Genomic DNA, 25,408 nt, shown 5'->3' with positions numbered 1-25,408 from the left:
CGCTTTGGTCTAGCATTTTACAGACCTACCTCCGATTGATTGACCATGACTCACTCAATTCAACTCGGGATTCATTGGAATTTGTTCCATTTCGAAGGTGTCGAAGAGTAGTTTAAAACGGAAGAAACGGAGACGAAAAACTCCAAGTATTTTGAGAGTTATGGTGGAAATAGTTAGACTCGCGCTTTGGTCTAGCATTTTACAGACATACCTCCGATTGATTGACCATGACTCAGTCATTTCAACTCGTAATTCATTGAAATTTATTCCCTTTCGAAGGTGTCGAAGTGTAGTTTAAAACGAAAGAAACGGAGATGAAAAACTCCAAGTATTTTGAGAGTTATGATGGAAATAGTTACACTCGCGCTTTGTTCTAGCGGTTTAGAAACCTACATTTGATTGATTGATCATAACTCACTCAATTCAACTCGGAATTCATTGAAATTTGTTTCATTTCGAAGGTGTTGAAGTGTAGTTTAAAACGGAAGAAACGGTGATGAAAAACTCCAAGTATTATAAGAATTATGATGGAAATAGTTTGACTCGCGCTTTTGTCTAGCATTTTACAGACCTAACTCCGATTGATTGACCATAACTCACTCAATTCAACTCGGAATTCATTGAAATTTATTCCATTTCGAAGGTGTCGAAGTGTAGTTTAAAACGGAAGAAACGGAGACGAAAAACTCCAAGTATTTTGAGAGTTATGATGGAAATAGTTAGACTCGCGCTTTGGTCTAGCATTTTACAGACCTACCTCCGATTGATTGACCATGACTCACTCAATTCAACACAAAATTCATTTGAATTTATTCCCTTTCGAAGGTGTCGAAGTGTAGTTTAAAACGGAATAAACGGAGATGAAAACCACCATGTATTTTGAGAGTTATGGTGGAAATAGTTACACTCGCGCTTTGGTCTAGCGGTTTAGAAACCTACCTCCGATTGATTGACCATAACTCACTAAATTTAACTCGGAATTCATTGAAATTTGTTCCATTTCGAAGGTGTCGAAGAGTAGTTTAAAACGGAAAAATGGAGAGAAAAACTCTAAGTATTTTGAGAGTTATGATGGAAATAGTTAGACTCGCGCTTTGATCTAGCATTTTACAGACCTACCTTCGATTGATTGACCAAGACTCACTCAATTCAACTCGGAATTCATTGAAATTTATTCCCTTTCGAAGGTGTCGAAGTGTAGTTTAAAACGGAAGAAACGGAGATGAAAAACTCCAAGTATTTTGAGAGTTATGATGGAAATAGTTTGACTCGCGCTTTGGTCTAGCATTTTACGGACCTAACTCCGATTGATTGACCATAACTCACTCAATTCAACTCGGAATTCATTGCATTTATTCCATTTCGAAGGTGTCGAAGTATAGTTTAAAACGGAAGAAACGGAGATGAAAAACTCCAAGTATTTTGAGAGTTATGATGGAAATAGTTAGACTCGCGCTTTGGTCTAGCATTTTACAGACCTAACTCCGATTGATTGACCATAACTCACTCAATTCATCTCGGAATTCATTGAAATTTATTTCATTTCCAAGGTGTCGAATTGTAGTTTAAAACGGAAGAAACGGAGACGAAAAACTCCAAGTATTTTGAGAGTTATGATGGAAATAGTTAGACTCGCGCTTTGGTCTAGCATTTTACAGACCTACCTCCGATTGATTGACCATGACTCACTCAATTCAACACAAAATTCATTTGAATTTATTTCCTTTCGAAGGTGTCGAAGTGTAGTTTAAAACGGAATAAACGGATATGAAAACCACCATGTATTTTGAGAGTTATGGTGGAAATAGTTACACTCGCGCTTTGGTCTAGCGGTTTAGAAACCTACCTTCGATTGATTGACCATAACTCACTAAATTTAACTCGGAATTCATTGAAATTTGTTCCATTTCGAAGGTGTCGAAGAGTAGTTTAAAACGGAAAAATGGAGAGAAAAACTCTAAGTATTTTGAGAGTTATGATGGAAATAGTTAGACTCGCGCTTTGATCTAGCATTTTACAGACCTACCTTCGATTGATTGACCAAGACTCACTCAATTCAACTCGGAATTCATTGAAATTTATTCCCTTTCGAAGGTCTCGAAGTGTAGTTTAAAACGGAAGAAACGGAGATGAAAAACTCCAAGTATTTTGAGAGTTATGATGGAAATAGTTTGAGTCGCGCTTTGGTCTAGCATTTTACGGACCTAACTCCGATTGATTGACCATAACTCACTCAATTCAACTCGGAATTCATTGCATTTATTCCATTTCGAAGGTGTCGAAGTATAGTTTAAAACGGAAGAAACGGAGATGAAAAACTCCAAGTATTTTGAGAGTTATGATGGAAATAGTTAGACTCGCGCTTTGGTCTAGCATTTTACAGACCTAACTCCGATTGATTGACCATAACTCACTCAATTCATCTCGGAATTCATTGAAATTTATTTCATTTCCAAGGTGTCGAATTGTAGTTTAAAACGGAAGAAGCGGAGACGAAAAACTCCAAGTATTTTGAGAGTTATGATGGAAATAGTTAGACTCGCGCTTTGGTCTAGCATTTTACAGACCTACCTCCGATTGATTGACCATGACTCACTCAATTCAACTCGGGATTCATTAAAATTTGTTCCATTTCGAAGGTGTCGAAGAGTAGTTTAAAACGGAAGAAACGGAGACGAAAAACTCCAAGTATTTTGAGAGTTATGATGGAAATAGTTAGACTCGCGCTTTGGTCTAGCATTTTATAGACCTACCGCCGATTGATTGACCATGACTCACTCAATTCAACTCGGAATTCATTGAAATTTGTTCCATTTCAAAGGTGTCGAAGTGTAGTTTAAAAAGGAAGAAACGGAGACGAAAAACTCCAAGTATTTTGAGAGTTATGATGGAAATAGTTAGACTCGCGCTTTGGTCTAGCATTTTACAGACCTACCTCCGATTGATTGAGCATGACTCACTCAATTCAACTCGGAATTCATTGAAATTTGTTCCATTTCGAAGGTGTCGAAGTGTAGTTTAAAACGGAAGAAACGGTGATGAAAAACTCCAAGTATTATCAGAGTTATGATGGAAATAGTTTGACTCGCACTTTGGTCTAGCATTTTACAGACCTAACTCTGATTGATTGACCATAACTCACTCAATTCAACTCGGAATTCATTGAAATTTATTCCATTTCGAAGGTGTCGAAGTGTAGTTTAAAACGGAAGAAACGGAGATGAAAAACTCTAAGTATTTTGAGAGTTATTATGGAAATAGTTAGACTCGCGCTTTGGTCTAGCATTTTACAGACCTAACTCCGATTGATTGACCATGACTCACTCAATTCAACTCGAAATTCATTGAAATTTGATCCATTTCGAAGGTGTCGAAGAGTAGTTTAAAACGGAAGAAACGGAGACGAAAAACTCCAAGTATTTTGAGAGTTATGATGGAAATAGTTAGACTCGCGCTTTGGTCTAGCATTTTACAGACCTACCTCCGATTGATTGACCATGACTCACTCAATTCAACTCGGGATTCATTGGAATTTGTTCCATTTCGAAGGTGTCGAAGAGTAGTTTAAAACGGAAGAAACGGAGACGAAAAACTCCAAGTATTTTGAGAGTTATGGTGGAAATAGTTAGACTCGCGCTTTGGTCTAGCATTTTACAGACATACCTCCGATTGATTGACCATGACTCAGTCATTTCAACTCGTAATTCATTGAAATTTATTCCCTTTCGAAGGTGTCGAAGTGTAGTTTAAAACGAAAGAAACGGAGATGAAAAACTCCAAGTATTTTGAGAGTTATGATGGAAATAGTTACACTCGCGCTTTGTTCTAGCGGTTTAGAAACCTACATCTGATTGATTGATCATAACTCACTCAATTCAACTCGGAATTCATTGAAATTTGTTTCATTTCGAAGGTGTCGAAGTGTAGTTTAAAACGGAAGAAACGGTGATGAAAAACTCCAAGTATTATAAGAATTATGATGGAAATAGTTTGACTCGCGCTTTTGTCTAGCATTTTACAGACCTAACTCCGATTGATTGACCATAACTCACTCAATTCAACTCGGAATTCATTGAAATTTATTCCATTTCGAAGGTGTCGAAGTGTAGTTTAAAACGGAAGAAACGGAGACGAAAAACTCCAAGTATTTTGAGAGTTATGATGGAAATAGTTAGACTCGCGCTTTGGTCTAGCATTTTACAGACCTACCTCCGATTGATTGACCATGACTCACTCAATTCAACACAAAATTCATTTGAATTTATTCCCTTTCGAAGGTGTCGAAGTGTAGTTTAAAACGGAATAAACGGAGATGAAAACCACCATGTATTTTGAGAGTTATGGTGGAAATAGTTACACTCGCGCTTTGGTCTAGCGGTTTAGAAACCTACCTCCGATTGATTGACCATAACTCACTAAATTTAACTCGGAATTCATTGAAATTTGTTCCATTTCGAAGGTGTCGAAGAGTAGTTTAAAACGGAAAAATGGAGAGAAAAACTCTAAGTATTTTGAGAGTTATGATGGAAATAGTTAGACTCGCGCTTTGATCTAGCATTTTACAGACCTACCTTCGATTGATTGACCAAGACTCACTCAATTCAACTCGGAATTCATTGAAATTTATTCCCTTTCGAAGGTGTCGAAGTGTAGTTTAAAACGGAAGAAACGGAGATGAAAAACTCCAAGTATTTTGAGAGTTATGATGGAAATAGTTTGACTCGCGCTTTGGTCTAGCATTTTACGGACCTAACTCCGATTGATTGACCATAACTCACTCAATTCAACTCGGAATTCATTGCATTTATTCCATTTCGAAGGTGTCGAAGTATAGTTTAAAACGGAAGAAACGGAGATGAAAAACTCCAAGTATTTTGAGAGTTATGATGGAAATAGTTAGACTCGCGCTTTGGTCTAGCATTTTACAGACCTAACTCCGATTGATTGACCATAACTCACTCAATTCATCTCGGAATTCATTGAAATTTATTTCATTTCCAAGGTGTCGAATTGTAGTTTAAAACGGAAGAAGCGGAGACGAAAAACTCCAAGTATTTTTAGAGTTATGATGGAAATAGTTAGACTCGCGCTTTGGTCTAGCATTTTACAGACCTACCTCCGATTGATTGACCATGACTCACTCAATTCAACTCGGGATTCATTAAAATTTGTTCCATTTCGAAGGTGTCGAAGAGTAGTTTAAAACGGAAGAAACGGAGACGAAAAACTCCAAGTATTTTGAGAGTTATGATGGAAATAGTTAGACTCGCGCTTTGGTCTAGCATTTTATAGACCTACCGCCGATTGATTGACCATGACTCACTCAATTCAACTCGGAATTCATTGAAATTTGTTCCATTTCAAAGGTGTCGAAGTGTAGTTTAAAAAGGAAGAAACGGAGACGAAAAACTCCAAGTATTTTGAGAGTTATGATGGAAATAGTTAGACTCGCGCTTTGGTCTAGCATTTTACAGACCTACCTCCGATTGATTGAGCATGACTCACTCAATTCAACTCGGAATTCATTGAAATTTGTTCCATTTCGAAGGTGTCGAAGTGTAGTTTAAAACGGAAGAAACGGTGATGAAAAACTCCAAGTATTATCAGAGTTATGATGGAAATAGTTTGACTCGCACTTTGGTCTAGCATTTTACAGACCTAACTCTGATTGATTGACCATAACTCACTCAATTCAACTCGGAATTCATTGAAATTTATTCCATTTCGAAGGTGTCGAAGTGTAGTTTAAAACGGAAGAAACGGAGATGAAAAACTCTAAGTATTTTGAGAGTTATTATGGAAATAGTTAGACTCGCGCTTTGGTCTAGCATTTTACAGACCTAACTCCGATTGATTGACCATGACTCACTCAATTCAACTCGAAATTCATTGAAATTTGATCCATTTCGAAGGTGTCGAAGAGTAGTTTAAAACGGAAGAAACGGAGACGAAAAACTCCAAGTATTTTGAGAGTTATGATGGAAATAGTTAGACTCGCGCTTTGGTCTAGCATTTTACAGACCTACCTCCGATTGATTGACCATGACTCACTCAATTCAACTCGGGATTCATTGGAATTTGTTCCATTTCGAAGGTGTCGAAGAGTAGTTTAAAACGGAAGAAACGGAGACGAAAAACTCCAAGTATTTTGAGAGTTATGGTGGAAATAGTTAGACTCGCGCTTTGGTCTAGCATTTTACAGACATACCTCCGATTGATTGACCATGACTCAGTCATTTCAACTCGTAATTCATTGAAATTTATTCCCTTTCGAAGGTGTCGAAGTGTAGTTTAAAACGAAAGAAACGGAGATGAAAAACTCCAAGTATTTTGAGAGTTATGATGGAAATAGTTACACTCGCGCTTTGTTCTAGCGGTTTAGAAACCTACATCTGATTGATTGATCATAACTCACTCAATTCAACTCGGAATTCATTGAAATTTGTTCCATTTCGAAGGTGTCGAAGTGTAGTTTAAAACGGAAGAAACGGTGATGAAAAACTCCAAGTATTATAAGAATTATGATGGAAATAGTTTGACTCGCGCTTTTGTCTAGCATTTTACAGACCTAACTCCGATTGATTGACCATAACTCACTCAATTCAACTCGGAATTCATTGAAATTTATTCCATTTCGAAGGTGTCGAAGTGTAGTTTAAAACGGAAGAAACGGAGACGAAAAACTCCAAGTATTTTGAGAGTTATGATGGAAATAGTTAGACTCGCGCTTTGGTCTAGCATTTTACAGACCTACCTCCGATTGATTGACCATGACTCACTCAATTCAACACAAAATTCATTTGAATTTATTCCCTTTCGAAGGTGTCGAAGTGTAGTTTAAAACGGAATAAACGGAGATGAAAACCACCATGTATTTTGAGAGTTATGGTGGAAATAGTTACACTCGCGCTTTGGTCTAGCGGTTTAGAAACCTACCTCCGATTGATTAACCATAACTCACTAAATTTAACTCGGAATTCATTGAAATTTGTTCCATTTCGAAGGTGTCGAAGAGTAGTTTAAAACGGAAAAATGGAGAGAAAAACTCCAAGTATTTTGAGAGTTATGATGGAAATAGTTAGACTCGCGCTTTGATCTAGCATTTTACAGACCTACCTTCGATTGATTGACCAAGACTCACTCAATTCAACTCGGAATTCATTGAAATTTATTCGTTTTCGAAGGTGTCGAAGTGTAGTTTAAAACGGAAGAAACGGAGATGAAAAACTCCAAGTATTTTGAGAGTTATGATGGAAATAGTTTGACTCGCGCTTTGGTCTAGCATTTTACGGACCTAACTCCGATTGATTGACCATAACTCACTCAATTCAACTCGGAATTCATTGCATTTATTCCATTTCGGAGGTGTCGAAGTATAGTTTAAAACGGAAGAAACGGAGATGAAAAACTCCAAGTATTTTGAGAGTTATGATGGAAATAGTTAGACTCGCGCTTTGGTCTAGCATTTTACAGACCTAACTCCGATTGATTGACCATAACTCACTCAATTCATCTCGGAATTCATTGAAATTTATTCCATTTCCAAGGTGTCGAATTGTAGTTTAAAACGGAAGAAGCGGAGACGAAAAACTCCAAGTATTTTGAGAGTTATGATGGAAATAGTTAGACTCGCGCTTTGGTCTAGCATTTTACAGACCTACCTCCGATTGATTGACCATGACTCACTCAATTCAACTCGGGATTCATTGAAATTTGTTCCATTTCGAAGGTGTCGAAGAGTAGTTTAAAACGGAAGAAACGGAGACGAAAAACTCTAAGTATTTTGAGAGTTATGATGGAAATAGTTAGACTCGCGCTTTGGTCTAGCATTTTACAGACCTACCGCCGATTGATTGACCATGACTCACTCAATTCAACTCGGAATTCATTGAAATTTGTTCCATTTCAAAGGTGTCGAAGTGTAGTTTAAAAAGGAAGAAACGGAGACGAAAAACTCCAAGTATTTTGAGAGTTATGATGGAAATTGTTAGACTCGCGCTTTGGTCTAGCATTCTATAGACCTACCTCCGATTGATTGAGCATGACTCACTCAATTCAACTCGGAATTCATTGAAATTTATTCCATTTCGAAGGTGTCGAAGTGTAGTTTAAAACGGAAGAAACGGAGATGAAAAACTCCAAGTATTTTGAGAGTTATTATGGAAATAGTTAGACTCGCGCTTTGGTCTAGCATTTTACAGACCTAACTCCGATTGATTGACCATGACTCACTCAATTCAACTCGAAATTCATTGAAATTTGATCCATTTCGAAGGTGTCGAAGAGTAGTTTAAAACGGAAGAAACGGAGACGAAAAACTCCAAGTATTTTGAGAGTTATGATGGAAATAGTTAGACTCGCGCTTTGGTCTAACATTTTACAGACCTACCTCCGATTGATTGACCATGACTCACTCAATTCAACTCGGGATTCATTGGAATTTGTTCCATTTCGAAGGTGTCGAAGAGTAGTTTAAAACGGAAGAAACGGAGACGAAAAACTCCAAGTATTTTGAGAGTTATGGTGGAAATAGTTAGACTCGCGCTTTGGTCTAGCATTTTACAGACATACCTCCGATTGATTGACCATCACTCACTCATTTCAACTCGTAATTCATTGAAATTTATTCCCTTTCGAAGGTGTCGAAGTGTAGTTTAAAACTAAAGAAACGGAGATGAAAAACTCCAAGTATTTTGAGAGTTATGATGGAAATAGTTACACTCGCGCTTTGTTCTAGCGGTTTAGAAACCTACATCTGATTGATTGATCCTAACTCACTCAATTCAACTCGGAATTCATTGAAATTTGTTCCATTTCGAAGGTGTCGAAGTGTAGTTTAAAACGGAAGAAACGGTGATGAAAAACTCCAAGTATTATAAGAGTTATGATGGAAATAGTTTGACTCGCGCTTTTGTCTAGCATTTTACAGACCTAACTCCGATTGATTGACCATAACTCACTCAATTCAACTCGGAATTCATTGAAATTTATTCCATTTCGAAGGTGTCGAAGTGTAGTTTAAAACGGAAGAAACGGAGACGAAAAACTCCAAGTATTTTGAGAGTTATGATGGAAATAGTTAGACTCGCGCTTTGGTCTAGCATTTTACAGACCTACCTCCGATTGATTGACCATGACTCACTCAATTCAACACAAAATTCATTTGAATTTATTCCCTTTCGAAGGTGTCGAAGTGTAATTTAAAACGGAATAAACGGAGATGAAAACCACCATGTATTTTGAGAGTTATGGTGGAAATAGTTACACTCGCGCTTTGGTCTAGCGGTTTAGAAACCTACCTCCGATTGATTGACCATAACTCACTAAATTTAACTCGGAATTCATTGAAATTTGTTCCATTTCGAAGGTGTCGAAGAGTAGTTTAAAACGGAAAAATGGAGAGAAAAACTCCAAGTATTTTGAGAGTTATGATGGAAATAGTTAGACTCGCGCTTTGATCTAGCATTGTACAGACCTACCTTCGATTGATTGACCAAGACTCACTCAATTCAACTCGGAATTCATTGAAATTTATTCCCTTTCGAAGGTGTCGAAGTGTAGTTTAAAACGGAAGAAACGGAGATGAAAAACTCCAAGTATTTTGAGAGTTATGATGGAAATAGTTTGACTCGCGCTTTGGTCTAGCATTTTACGGACCTAACTCCGATTGATTGACCATAACTCACTCAATTCAACTCGGAATTCATTGCATTTATTCCATTTCGAAGGTGTCGAAGTATAGTTTAAAACGGAAGAAACGGAGATGAAAAACTCCAAGTATTTTGAGAGTTATGATGGAAATAGTTAGACTCGCGCTTTGGTCTAGCATTTTACAGACCTAACTCCGATTGATTGACCATAACTCACTCAATTCATCTCGGAATTCATTGAAATTTATTCCATTTCCAAGGTGTCGAATTGTAGTTTAAAACGGAAGAAGCGGAGACGAAAAACTCCAAGTATTTTGAGAGTTATGATGGAAATAGTTAGACTCGCGCTTTGGTCTAGCATTTTACAGACCTACCTCCGATTGATTGACCATGACTCACTCAATTCAACTCGGGATTCATTGAAATTTGTTCCATTTCGAAGGTGTCGAAGAGTAGTTTAAAACGGAAGAAACGGAGACGAAAAACTCCAAGTATTTTGAGAGTTATGATGGAAATAGTTAGACTCGCGCTTTGGTCTAGCATTTTACAGACCTACCTCCGATTGATTGACCATGACTCACTCAATTCAACTCGGAATTCATTGAAATTTGTTCCATTTCAAAGGTGTCGAAGTGTAGTTTAAAAAGGAAGAAACGGAGACGAAAAACTCCAAGTATTTTGAGAGTTATGATGGAAATAGTTACACTCGCGCTTTGTTCTAGCGGTTTAGAAACCTACCTCTGATTGATTGATCATAACTCACTCAATTCAACTCGGAATTCATTGAAATTTATTCCATTTCGAAGGTGTCGAAATGTAGTTTAAAACTGAAGAAACGGAGATGAAAAACTCCAAGTATTTTGAGAGTTATTATGGAAATAGTTAGACTCGCGCTTTGGTCTAGCATTTTACAGACCTAACTCCGATTGATTGACCATGACTCACTCAATTCAACTCGAAATTCATTGAAATTTGATCCATTTCGAAGGTGTCGAAGAGTAGTTTAAAACGGAAGAAACGGAGACGAAAAACTCCAAGTATTTTGAGAGTTATGATGGAAATAGTTAGACTCGCGTTTTGGTCTAGCATTTTACAGACCTACCTCCGATTGATTGACCATGACTCACTCAATTCAACTCGGGATTCATTGGAATTTGTTCCATTTCGAAGGTGTCGAAGAGTAGTTTAAAAGGGAAGAAACGGAGACGAAAAACTCCAAGTATTTTGAGAGTTATGGTGGAAATAGTTAGACTCGCGCTTTGGTCTAGCATTTTACAGACATACCTCCGTTGACCATGACTCACTCATTTCAACTCGGAATTCATTGAAATTTATTCCCTTTCGAAGGTGTCGAAGTGTAGTTTAAAACGAAAGAAACGGAGATGAAAAACTCCAAGTATTTTGAGAGTTATGATGGAAATAGTTACACTCGCGCTTTGTTCTAGCGGTTTAGAAACCTACATCTGATTGATTGATCATAACTCACTCAATTCAACTCGGAATTCATTGAAATTTGTTCCATTTCGAAGGTGTCGAAGTGTAGTTTAAAACGGAAGAAACGATGATGAAAAACTCCAAGTATTATAAGAGTTATCATGGAAGTAGTTTGACTCGCGCTTTTGTCTAGCATTTTACAGACCTAACTCCGATTGATTGACCATAACTCACTCAATTCAACTCCGAATTCATTGAAATTTATTCCATTTCGAAGGTGTCAAAGTGTAGTTTAAAACGGAAGAAACGGAGATGAAAAACTCCAAGTATTTTGAGAGTTATGATGGAAATAGTTAGACTCGTGCTTTGGTCTAGCATTTTACAGACCTAACTCCGATTGATTGACCATAACTCACTCAATTCATCTCGGAATTCATTGTAATTTATTCCATTTCCAAGGTGTCGAATTGTAGTTTAAAACGGAAGAAACGGAGACGAAAAACTCCAAGTATTTTGAGAGTTATGGTGGAAATAGTTAAACTCGCGCTTTGGTCTAACATTTTACAGACCTACCTCCGATTGATTGACCATGACTCACTCAATTCAACTCGGGATTCATTGAAATTTGTTCCATTTCGAAGGTGTCGAAGAGTAGGTTAAAACGGAAGAAACCGAGACGAAAAACTCCAAGTATTTTGAGAGTTATGGTGGAAATAGTTAGACTCGCGCTTTGGTCTAGCATTTTACAGACATACCTCCGATTGATTGACCATGACTCACTCAATTCAACTCGAAATTCATTGAAATTTATTCCCTTTCGAAGGTGTCGAAGTGTAGTTTAAAACGAAAGAAACGGAGATGAAAAACTCCAAGTATTTTGAGAGTTATGATGGAAATAGTTACACTCGCGCTTTGTTCTAGCGGTTTAGAAACCTACCTCTGATTGATTGATCATAACTCACTCAATTCAACTCGGAATTCATTGAAATTTGTTCCATTTCGAAGGTGTCGAAGTGTAGTTTAAAACAGAAGAAACGGTGATGAAAAACTCCAAGTATTATGAGAGTTATGATGGAAATAGTTTGACTCGCGCTTTGGTCTAGCATTTTACAGACATACCTCCGATTGATGGACCATGACTCACTCAATTCAACTCGAAATTCATTGAAATTTGTTCCATTTTGAAGGTGTCAAAGTGTAGTTTAAAACGGAAGAAACGGTGATGAAAAACTCCAAGTATTATAAGAGTTATGATGGAAATAGTTTGACTCGCGCTTTGGTCTAGCATTTTACAGACCTAACTCCGATTGATTGACCATAACTCACTCAATTCAACTCGGAATTCATTGAAATTTATTCCATTTCGAAGGTGTCGAAGTGTAGTTTAAAACGGAAGAAACGGAGACGAAAAACTCCAAGTATTTTGAGAGTTATGATGGAAATAGTTAGACTCGCGCTTTGGTCTAGCATTTTACAGACCTACCTCCGATTGATTGACCAAGACTCACTCAATTCAACACAAAATTCATTTGAATTTATTCCCTTTCGAAGGTGTCAAAGTGTAGTTTAAAACGGAATAAACGGAGATGAAAACCACCATGTATTTTGAGAGTTATGGTGGAAATAGTTACACTCGCGCTTTGGTCTAGTGGTTTAGAAACCTACCTCCGATTGATTGACCATAACTCACTAAATTTAACTCGGAATTCATTGAAATTTGTTCCATTTCGAAGGTGTCGAAGAGTAGTTTAAAACGGAAAAATGGAGAGAAAAACTCCAAATATTTTGAGAGTTATGATGGAAATAGTTAGACTCGCGCTTTGATCTAGCATTTTACAGACCTACCTTCGATTGATTGACCAAGACTCACTCAATTCAACTCGGAATTCATTGAAATTTATTCCCTTTCGAAGGTGTCGAAGTGTAGTTTAAAACGGAAGAAACGGAGATGAAAAACTCCAAGTATTTTGAGAGTTATGATGGAAATAGTTTGACTCGCGCTTTGGTCTAGCATTTTACGGACCCAACTCCGATTGATTGACCTTAACTCACTCAATTCAACTCGGAATTCATTGAAATTTATTCCATTTCGAAGGTGTCGAAGTATAGTTTAAAACGGAAGAAACGGAGATGAAAAACTCCAAGTATTTTGAGAGTTATGATGGAAATAGTTAGACTCGCGCTTTGGTCAAGCATTTTACAGACCTAACTCCGATTGATTGACCATAACTCACTCAATTCATCTCGGAATTCATTGAAATTTATTCCATTTCCAAGGTGTCGAATTGTAGTTTAAAACGGAAGAAACGGAGACGAAAAACTCCAAGTATTTTGAGAGTTATGATGGAAATAGTTAGACTCGCGCTTTGGTCTAGCATTTTACAGACCTACCTCCGATTGATTGAGCATGACTCACTCAATTCAACTCGGAATTCATTGAAATTTGTTCCATTTCGAAGGTGTCGAAGTGTAGTTTAACACGGAAGAAACGGTGATGAAAAACTCCAAGTATTATCAGAGTTATGATGGAAATAGTTTGACTCGCGCTTTGGTCTAGCATTTTACAGACCTAACTCTGATTGATTGACCATAACTCACTCAATTCAACTCGGAATTCATTGAAATTTATTCCATTTCGAAGGTGTCGAAGTGTAGTTTAAAACGGAAGAAACGGAGATGAAAAACTCCAAGTATTTTGAGAGTTATTATGGAAATAGTTAGACTCGCGCTTTGGTCTAGCATTTTACAGACCTAACTCCGATTGATTGACCATGACTCACTCAATTCAACTCGAAATTCATTGAAATTTGATCCATTTCGAAGGTGTCGAAGAGTAGTTTAAAACGGAAGAAACGGAGACGAAAAACTCCAAGTATTTTTAGAGTTATGATGGAAATAGTTAGACTCGCGCTTTGGTCTAGCATTTTACAGACATACCTCCGATTGATTGACCATGACTCACTCAATTCAACTCGGAATTCATTGAAATTTAATCCCTTTCGAAGGTGTCGAAGTGTAGTTTAAAACGGAAGAAACGGAGATGAAAAACTCCAAGTATTTTGAGAGTTATTATGAAAATAGTTAGACTCGCGCTTTGGTCTAGCATTTTACAGACCTAACTCCGATTGATTGACCATGACTCACTCAATTCAACTCGAAATTCATTGAAATTTGATCCATTTCGAAGGTGTCGAAGAGTAGTTTAAAACGGAAGAAACGGAGACGAAAAACTCCAAGTATTTTGAGAGTTATGATGGAAATAGTTAGACTCGCGCTTTGGTCTAACATTTTACAGACCTACCTCCGATTGATTGACCATGACTCACTCAATTCAACTCGGGATTCATTGGAATTTGTTCCATTTCGAAGGTGTCGAAGAGTAGTTTAAAACGGAAGAAACGGAGACGAAAAACTCCAAGTATTTTGAGAGTTATGGTGGAAATAGTTAGACTCGCGCTTTGGTCTAGCATTTTACAGACATACCTCCGATTGATTGACCATGACTCACTCATTTCAACTCGTAATTCATTGAAATTTATTCCCTTTCGAAGGTGTCGAAGTGTAGTTTAAAACTAAAGAAACGGAGATGAAAAACTCCAAGTATTTTGAGAGTTATGATGGAAATAGTTACACTCGCGCTTTGTTCTAGCGGTTTAGAAACCTACATCTGATTGATTGATCCTAACTCACTCAATTCAACTCGGAATTCATTGAAATTTGTTCCATTTCGAAGGTGTCGAAGTGTAGTTTAAAACGGAAGAAACGGTGATGAAAAACTCCAAGTATTATAAGAGTTATGATGGAAATAGTTTGACTCGCGCTTTTGTCTAGCATTTTACAGACCTAACTCCGATTGATTGACCATAACTCACTCAATTCAACTCGGAATTCATTGAAATTTATTCCATTTCGAAGGTGTCGAAGTGTAGTTTAAAACGGAAGAAACGGAGACGAAAAACTCCAAGTATTTTGAGAGTTATGATGGAAATAGTTAGACTCGCGCTTTGGTCTAGCATTTTACAGACCTACCTCCGATTGATTGACCATGACTCACTCAATTCAACACAAAATTCATTTGAATTTATTCCCTTTCGAAGGTGTCGAAGTGTAGTTTAAAACGGAATAAACGGAGATGAAAACCACCATGTATTTTGAGAGTTATGGTGGAAATAGTTACACTCGCGCTTTGGTCTAGCGGTTTAGAAACCTACCTCCGATTGATTGACCATAACTCACTAAATTTAACTCGGAATTCATTGAAATTTGTTCTATTTCGAAGGTGTCGAAGAGTAGTTTAAAACGGAAGAAACGGAGATGAAAAACTCCAAGTATTTTGAGAGTTATGATGGAAATAGTTTGACTCGCGCTTTGGTCTAGCATTTTACGGACCTAACTCCGATTGATTGACCATAACTCACTCAATTCAACTCGGAATTCATTGCATTTATTCCATTTCGAAGGTGTCGAAGTATAGTTTAAAACGGAAGAAACGGAGATGAAAAACTCCAAGTATTTTGAGAGTTATGATGGAAATAGTTAGACTCGCGCTTTGGTCTAGCATTTTACAGACCTAACTCCGATTGATTGACCATAACTCACTCAATTCATCTCGGAATTCATTGAAATTTATTCCATGTCCAAGGTGTCGAATTGTAGTTTAAAACGGAAGAAGCGGAGACGAAAAACTCCAAGTATTTTGAGAGTTATGATGGAAATAGTTAGACTCGCGCTTTGGTCTAGCATTTTACAGACCTACCTCCGATTGATTGACCATGACTCACTCAATTCAACTCGGGATTCATTGAAATTTGTTCCATTTCGAAGGTGTCGAAGAGTAGTTTAAAACGGAAGAAACGAAGACGAAAAACTCCAAGTATTTTGAGAGTTATGATGGAAATAGTTAGACTCGCGCTTTGGTCTAGCATTTTACAGACCTACCTCCGATTGATTGACCATGACTCACTCAATTCAACTCGGAATTCATTGAAATTTGTTCCATTTCAAAGGTGTCGAAGTGTAGTTTAAAAAGGAAGAAACGGAGACGAAAAACTCCAAGTATTTTGAGAGTTATGATGGAAATAGTTACACTCGCGCTTTGTTCTAGCGGTTTAGAAACCTACCTCTGATTGATTGATCATAACTCACTCAATTCAACTCGGAATTCATTGAAATTTGTTCCATTTCGAAGGTGTCGAAGTGTAGTTTAAAACGGAAGAAACGGTGATGAAAAACTCCAAGTATTATCAGAGTTATGATGGAAATAGTTTGACTCGCGCTTTGGTCTAGCATTTTACAGACCTAACTCTGATTGATTGACCATAACTCACTCAATTCAACTCGGAATTCATTGAAATTTATTCCATTTCGAAGGTGTCGAAGTGTAGTTTAAAACTGAAGAAACGGAGATGAAAAACTCCAAGTATTTTGAGAGTTATTATGGAAATAGTTAGACTCGCGCTTTGGTCTAGCATTTTACAGACCTAACTCCGATTGATTGACCATGACTCACTCAATTCAACTCGAAATTCATTGAAATTTGATCCATTTCGAAGGTGTCGAAGAGTAGTTTAAAACGGAAGAAACGGAGACGAAAAACTCCAAGTATTTTGAGAGTTATGATGGAAATAGTTAGACTCGCGTTTTGGTCTAGCATTTTACAGACCTAACTCCGATTGATTGACCATGACTCACTCAATTCAACTCGGGATTCATTGGAATTTGTTCCATTTCGAAGGTGTCGAAGAGTAGTTTAAAAGGGAAGAAACGGAGACGAAAAACTCCAAGTATTTTGAGAGTTATGGTGGAAATAGTTAGACTCGCGCTTTGGTCTAGCATTTTACAGACATACCTCCGTTGACCATGACTCACTCATTTCAACTCGGAATTCATTGAAATTTATTCCCTTTCGAAGGTGTCGAAGTGTAGTTTAAAACGAAAGAAACGGAGATGAAAAACTCCAAGTATTTTGAGAGTTATGATGGAAATAGTTACACTCGCGCTTTGTTCTAGCGGTTTAGAAACCTACATCTGATTGATTGATCATAACTCACTCAATTCAACTCGGAATTCATTGAAATTTGTTCCATTTCGAAGGTGTCGAAGTGTAGTTTAAAACGGAAGAAACGGTGATGAAAAACTCCAAGTATTATAAGAGTTATCATGGAAGTAGTTTGACTCGCGCTTTTGTCTAGCATTTTACAGACCTAACTCCGATTGATTGACCATAACTCACTCAATTCAACTCCGAATTCATTGAAATTTATTCCATTTCGAAGGTGTCAAAGTGTAGTTTAAAACGGAAGAAACGGAGAGGAAAAACTCCAAGTATTTTGAGAGTTATGATGGAAATAGTTAGACTCGTGCTTTGGTCTAGCATTTTACAGACCTAACTCCGATTGATTGACCATAACTCACTCAATTCATCTCGGAATTCATTGTAATTTATTCCATTTCCAAGGTGTCGAATTGTAGTTTAAAACGGAAGAAACGGAGACGAAAAACTCCAAGTATTTTGAGAGTTATGGTGGAAATAGTTAAACTCGCGCTTTGGTCTAACATTTTACAGACCTACCTCCGATTGATTGACCATGACTCACTCAATTCAACTCGGGATTCATTGAAATTTGTTCCATTTCGAAGGTGTCGAAGAGTAGGTTAAAACGGAAGAAACCGAGACGAAAAACTCCAAGTATTTTGAGAGTTATGGTGGAAATAGTTAGACTCGCGCTTTGGTCTAGCATTTTACAGACATACCTCCGATTGATTGACCATGACTCACTCAATTCAACTCGAAATTCATTGAAATTTATTCCCTTTCGAAGGTGTCGAAGTGTAGTTTAAAACGAAAGAAACGGAGATGAAAAACTCCAAGTATTTTGAGAGTTATGATGGAAATAGTTACACTCGCGCTTTGTTCTAGCGGTTTAGAAACCTACCTCTGATTGATTGATCATAACTCACTCAATTCAACTCGGAATTCATTGAAATTTGTTCCATTTCGAAGGTGTCGAAGTGTAGTTTAAAACAGAAGAAACGGTGATGAAAAACTCCAAGTATTATGAGAGTTATGATGGAAATAGTTTGACTCGCGCTTTGGTCTAGTATTTTACAGACATACCTCCGATTGATGGACCATGACTCACTCAATTCAACTCGAAATTCATTGAAATTTGTTCCATTTTGAAGGTGTCAAAGTGTAGTTTAAAACGGAAGAAACGGTGATGAAAAACTCCAAGTATTATAAGAGTTATGATGGAAATAGTTTGACTCGCGCTTTGGTCTAGCATTTTACAGACCTAACTCCGATTGATTGACCATAACTCACTCAATTCAACTCGGAATTCATTGAAATTTATTCCATTTCGAAGGTGTCGAAGTGTAGTTTAAAACGGAAGAAACGGAGACGAAAAACTCCAAGTATTTTGAGAGTTATGATGGAAATAGTTAGACTCGCGCTTTGGTCTAGCATTTTACAGACCTACCTCCGATTGATTGACCAAGACTCACTCAATTCAACACAAAATTCATTTGAATTTATTCCCTTTCGAAGGTGTCGAAGTGTAGTTTAAAACGGAATAAACGGAGATGAAAACCACCATGTATTTTGAGAGTTATGGTGGAAATAGTTACACTCGCGCTTTGGTCTAGTGGTTTAGAAACCTACCTCCGATTGATTGACCATAACTCACTAAATTTAACTCGGAATTCATTGAAATTTGTTCCATTTCGAAGGTGTCGAAGAGTAGTTTAAAACGGAAAAATGGAGAGAAAAACTCCAAATATTTTGAGAGTTATGATGGAAATAGTTAGACTCGCGCTTTGATCTAGCATTTTACAGACCTACCTTCGATTGATTGACCAAGACTCACTCAATTCAACTCGGAATTCATTGAAATTTATTCCCTTTCGAAGGTGTCGAAGTGTAGTTTAAAACGGAAGAAACGGAGATGAAAAACTCCAAGTATTTTGAGAGTTATGATGGAAATAGTTTGACTCGCGCTTTGGTCTAGCATTTTACGGACCCAACTCCGATTGATTGACCTTAACTCACTCAATTCAACTCGGAATTCATTGAAATTTATTCCATTTCGAAGGTGTCGAAGTATAGTTTAAAACGGAAGAAACGGAGACGAAAAACTCCAAGTATTTTGAGAGTTATGATGGAAATAGTTAGACTCGCGCTTTGGTCTAGCATTTTACAGACCTACCTCCGATTGATTGAGCATGACTCACTCAATTCAACTCGGAATTCATTGAAATTTGTTCCATTTCGAAGGTGTCGAAGTGCAGTTTAAAACGGAAGAAACGGTGATGAAAAACTCCAAGTATTATCAGAGTTATGATGGAAATAGTTTGACTCGCGCTTTGGTCTAGCATTTTACAGACCTAACTCTGATTGATTGACCATAACTCACTCAATTCAACTCGGAATTCATTGAAATTTATTCCATTTCGAAGGTGTCGAAGTGTAGTTTAAAACGGAAGAAACGGAGATGAAAAACTCCAAGTATTTTGAGAGTTATTATGGAAATAGTTAGACTCGCGCTTTGGTCTAGCATTTTACAGACCTAACTCCGATTGATTGACCATGACTCACTCAATTCAACTCGAAATTCATTGAAATTTGATCCATTTCGAAGGTGTCGAAGAGTAGTTTAAAACGGAAGAAACGGAGACGAAAAACTCCAAGTATTTTTAGAGTTATGATGGAAATAGTTAGACTCGCGCTTTGGTCTAGCATTTTACAGACCTACCTCCGATTGATTGACCATGACTCACTCAATTCAACTCGGGATTCATTGGAATTTGTTCCATTTCGAAGGTGTCGAAGAGTAGTTTAAAACGGAAGAAACGGAGACGAAAAACTCCAAGTATTTTGAGAGTTATGGTGGAAATAGTTAGACTCGCGCTTTGGTCTAGCATTTTACAGACATACCTCCGATTGATTGACCATGACTCACTCAATTCAACTCGGAATTCATTAAAATTTAATCCCTTTCGAAGGTGTCGAAGTGTAGTTTAAAACGAAAGAAACGGAGATGAAAAACTCCAAGTATTTTGAGAGTTATGATGGAAATAGTTACACTCGCGCTTTGTTCTAGCGGTTTAGAAACCTACATCTGATTGATTGATCATAACTCACTCAATTCAACTCGGAATTCATTGAAATTTGTTCAATTTCGAAGGTGTCGAAGTGTAGTTTAAAACGGAAGAAACGGTGATGAAAAACTCCAAGTATTATAAGAGTTATGATGGAAATAGTTTGACTCGCGCTTTTGTCTAGCATTTTACAGACCTACCTCCGATTGATTGAGCATGACTCACTCAATTCAACTCGGAATTCATTGAAATTTGTTCCATTTCGAAGGTGTCGAAGTGCAGTTTAAAACGGAAGAAACGGTGATGAAAAACTCCAAGTATTATCAGAGTTATGATGGAAATAGTTTGACTCGCGCTTTGGTCTAGCATTTTACAGACCTAACTCTGATTGATTGACCATAACTCACTCAATTCAACTCAGAATTCATTGAAATTTATTCCATTTCGAAGGTGTCGAAGTGTAGTTTAAAACGGAAGAAACGGAGATGAAAAACTCCAAGTATTTTGAGAGTTATTATGGAAATAGTTAGACTCGCGCTTTGGTCTAGCATTTTACAGACCTAACTCCGATTGATTGACCATGACTCACTCAATTCAACTCGAAATTCATTGAAATTTGATCCATTTCGAAGGTGTCGAAGAGTAGTTTAAAACGGAAGAAACGGAGACGAAAAACTCCAAGTATTTTTAGAGTTATGATGGAAATAGTTAGACTCGCGCTTTGGTCTAGCATTTTACAGACCTACCTCCGATTGATTGACCATGACTCACTCAATTCAACTCGGGATTCATTGGAATTTGTTCCATTTCGAAGGTGTCGAAGAGTAGTTTAAAACGGAAGAAACGGAGACGAAAAACTCCAAGTATTTTGAGAGTTATGGTGGAAATAGTTAGACTCGCGCTTTGGTCTAGCATTTTACAGACATACCTCCGATTGATTGACCATGACTCACTCAATTCAACTCGGAATTCATTAAAATTTAATCCCTTTCGAAGGTGTCGAAGTGTAGTTTAAAACGAAAGAAACGGAGATGAAAAACTCCAAGTATTTTGAGAGTTATGATGGAAATAGTTACACTCGCGCTTTGTTCTAGCGGTTTAGAAACCTACATCTGATTGATTGATCATAACTCACTCAATTCAACTCGGAATTCATTGAAATTTATTCCATTTCGAAGGTGTCGAAGTGTAGTTTAAAACGGAAGAAACGGAGACGAAAAACTCCAAGTATTTTGAGAGTTATGATGGAAATAGTTAGACTCGCGCTTTGGTCTAGCATTTTACAGACCTACCTCCGATTGATTGAGCATGACTCACTCAATTCAACTCGGAATTCATTGAAATTTGTTCCATTTCGAAGGTGTCGAAGTGCAGTTTAAAACGGAAGAAACGGTGATGAAAAACTCCAAGTATTATCAGAGTTATGATGGAAATAGTTTGACTCGCGCTTTGGTCTAGCATTTTACAGACCTAACTCTGATTGATTGACCATAACTCACTCAATTCAACTCGGAATTCATTGAAATTTATTCCATTTCGAAGGTGTCGAAGTGTAGTTTAAAACGGAAGAAACGGAGATGAAAAACTCCAAGTATTTTGAGAGTTATTATGGAAATAGTTAGACTCGCGCTTTGGTCTAGCATTTTACAGACCTAACTCCGATTGATTGACCATGACTCACCCAATTCAACTCGAAATTCATTGAAATTTGATCCATTTCGAAGGTGTCGAAGAGTAGTTTAAAACGGAAGAAACGGAGACGAAAGACTCCAAGTATTTTGAGAGTTATGATGGAAATAGTTAGACTCGCGCTTTGGTCTAGCATTTTACAGACCTACCTCCGATTGATTGAGCATGACTCACTCAATTCAACTCGGAATTCATTGAAATTTGTTCCATTTCGAAGGTGTCGAAGTGCAGTTTAAAACGGAAGAAACGGTGATGAAAAACTCCAAGTATTATCAGAGTTATGATGGAAATAGTTTGACTCGCGCTTTGGTCTTGCATTTTACAGACCTAACTCTGATTGATTGACCATAACTCACTCAATTCAACTCGGAATTCATTGAATTTTATTCCATTTCGAAGGTGTCGAAGTGTAGTTTAAAACGGAAGAAACGGAGATGAAAAACTCCAAGTATTTTGAGAGTTATTATGGAAATAGTTAGACTCGCGCTTTGGTCTAGCATTTTACAGACCTAACTCCGATTGATTGACCATGACTCACTCAATTCAACTCAAAATTCATTGAAATTTGATCCATTTCGAAGGTGTCGAAGAGTAGTTTAAAACGGAAGAAACGGAGACGAAAAACTCCAAGTATTTTTAGAGTTATGATGGAAATAGTTAGACTCGCGCTTTGGTCTAGCATTTTACAGACCTACCTCCGATTGATTGACCATGACTCACTCAATTCAACTCGGGATTCATTGGAATTTGTTCCATTTCGAAGGTGTCGAAGAGTAGTTTAAAACGGAAGAAACGGAGATGAAAAACTCCAAGTATTTTGAGAGTTATGGTGGAAATAGTTAGACTCGCGCTTTGGTCTAGCATTTTACAGACATACCTCCGATTGATTGACCATGACTCACTCAATTCAACTCGGAATTCATTAAAATTTAATCCCTTTCGAAGGTGTCGAAGTGTAGTTTAAAACGAAAGAAACGGAGATGAAAAACTCCAAGTATTTTGAGAGTTATGATGGAAATAGTTACACTCGCGCTTTGTTCTAGCGGTTTAGAAACCTACATCTGATTGATTGATCATAACTCACTCAATTCAACTCGGAATTCATTGAAATTTGTTCAATTTCGAAGGTGTCGAAGTGTAGTTTAAAACGGAAGAAACGGTGATGAAAAACTCCAAGTATTATAAGAGTTATGATGGAAATAGTTTGACTCGCGCTTTTGTCTAGCATTTTACAGACCTACCTCCGATTGATTGAGCATGACTCACTCAATTCAACTCGGAATTCATTGAAATTTGTTCCATTTCGAAGGTGTCGAAGTGCAGTTTAAAACGGAAGAAACGGTGATGAAAAACTCCAAGTATTATCAGAGTTATGATGGAAATAGTTTGACTCGCGCTTTGGTCTAGCATTTTACAGACCTAACTCTGATTGATTGACCATAACTCACTCAATTCAACTCAGAATTCATTGAAATTTATTCCATTTCGAAGGTGTCGAAGTGTAGTTTAAAACGGAAGAAACGGAGATGAAAAACTCCAAGTATTTTGAGAGTTATTATGGAAATAGTTAGACTCGCGCTTTGGTCTAGCATTTTACAGACCTAACTCCGATTGATTGACCATGACTCACTCAATTCAACTCGAAATTCATTGAAATTTGATCCATTTCGAAGGTGTCGAAGAGTAGTTTAAAACGGAAGAAACGGAGACGAAAAACTCCAAGTATTTTTAGAGTTATGATGGAAATAGTTAGACTCGCGCTTTGGTCTAGCATTTTACAGACCTACCTCCGATTGATTGACCATGACTCACTCAATTCAACTCGGGATTCATTGGAATTTGTTCCATTTCGAAGGTGTCGAAGAGTAGTTTAAAACGGAAGAAACGGAGACGAAAAACTCCAAGTATTTTGAGAGTTATGGTGGAAATAGTTAGACTCGCGCTTTGGTCTAGCATTTTACAGACATACCTCCGATTGATTGACCATGACTCACTCAATTCAACTCGGAATTCATTAAAATTTAATCCCTTTCGAAGGTGTCGAAGTGTAGTTTAAAACGAAAGAAACGGAGATGAAAAACTCCAAGTATTTTGAGAGTTATGATGGAAATAGTTACACTCGCGCTTTGTTCTAGCGGTTTAGAAACCTACATCTGATTGATTGATCATAACTCACTCAATTCAACTCGGAATTCATTGAAATTTATTCCATTTCGAAGGTGTCGAAGTGTAGTTTAAAACGGAAGAAACGGAGACGAAAAACTCCAAGTATTTTGAGAGTTATGATGGAAATAGTTAGACTCGCGCTTTGGTCTAGCATTTTACAGACCTACCTCCGATTGATTGAGCATGACTCACTCAATTCAACTCGGAATTCATTGAAATTTGTTCCATTTCGAAGGTGTCGAAGTGCAGTTTAAAACGGAAGAAACGGTGATGAAAAACTCCAAGTATTATCAGAGTTATGATGGAAATAGTTTGACTCGCGCTTTGGTCTAGCATTTTACAGACCTAACTCTGATTGATTGACCATAACTCACTCAATTCAACTCGGAATTCATTGAAATTTATTCCATTTCGAAGGTGTCGAAGTGTAGTTTAAAACGGAAGAAACGGAGATGAAAAACTCCAAGTATTTTGAGAGTTATTATGGAAATAGTTAGACTCGCGCTTTGGTCTAGCATTTTACAGACCTAACTCCGATTGATTGACCATGACTCACTCAATTCAACTCGAAATTCATTGAAATTTGATCCATTTCGAAGGTGTCGAAGAGTAGTTTAAAACGGAAGAAACGGAGACGAAAAACTCCAAGTATTTTTAGAGTTATGATGGAAATAGTTAGACTCGCGCTTTGGTCTAGCATTTTACAGACCTACCTCCGATTGATTGACCATGACTCACTCAATTCAACTCGGGATTCATTGGAATTTGTTCCATTTCGAAGGTGTCGAAGAGTAGTTTAAAACGGAAGAAACGGAGACGAAAAACTCCAAGTATTTTGAGAGTTATGGTGGAAATAGTTAGACTCGCGCTTTGGTCTAGCATTTTACAGACATACCTCCGATTGATTGACCATGACTCACTCAATTCAACTCGGAATTCATTAAAATTTAATCCCTTTCGAAGGTGTCGAAGTGTAGTTTAAAACGAAAGAAACGGAGATGAAAAACTCCAAGTATTTTGAGAGTTATGATGGAAATAGTTACACTCGCGCTTTGTTCTAGCGGTTTAGAAACCTACATCTGATTGATTGATCATAACTCACTCAATTCAACTCGGAATTCATTGAAATTTGTTCAATTTCGAAGGTGTCGAAGTGTAGTTTAAAACGGAAGAAACGGTGATGAAAAACTCCAAGTATTATAAGAGTTATGATGGAAATAGTTTGACTCGCGCTTTTGTCTAGCATTTTACAGACCTAACTCCGATTGATTGACCATAACTCACTCAATTCAACTCGGAATTCATTGAAATTTATTCCATTTCGAAGGTGTCAAAGTGTAGTTTAAAACGGAAGAAACGGAGATGAAAAA

Source organism: Tasmannia lanceolata, unplaced genomic scaffold, assembly GCF_043159265.1.
Source record: "Tasmannia lanceolata isolate RefF3 unplaced genomic scaffold, GAP_Taslan_0.1 ptg000001l, whole genome shotgun sequence".
In the NCBI taxonomy this organism is placed as follows: Eukaryota; Viridiplantae; Streptophyta; class Magnoliopsida; order Canellales; family Winteraceae; genus Tasmannia; species Tasmannia lanceolata.
This window is presented reverse-complemented; position numbering follows the sequence as displayed.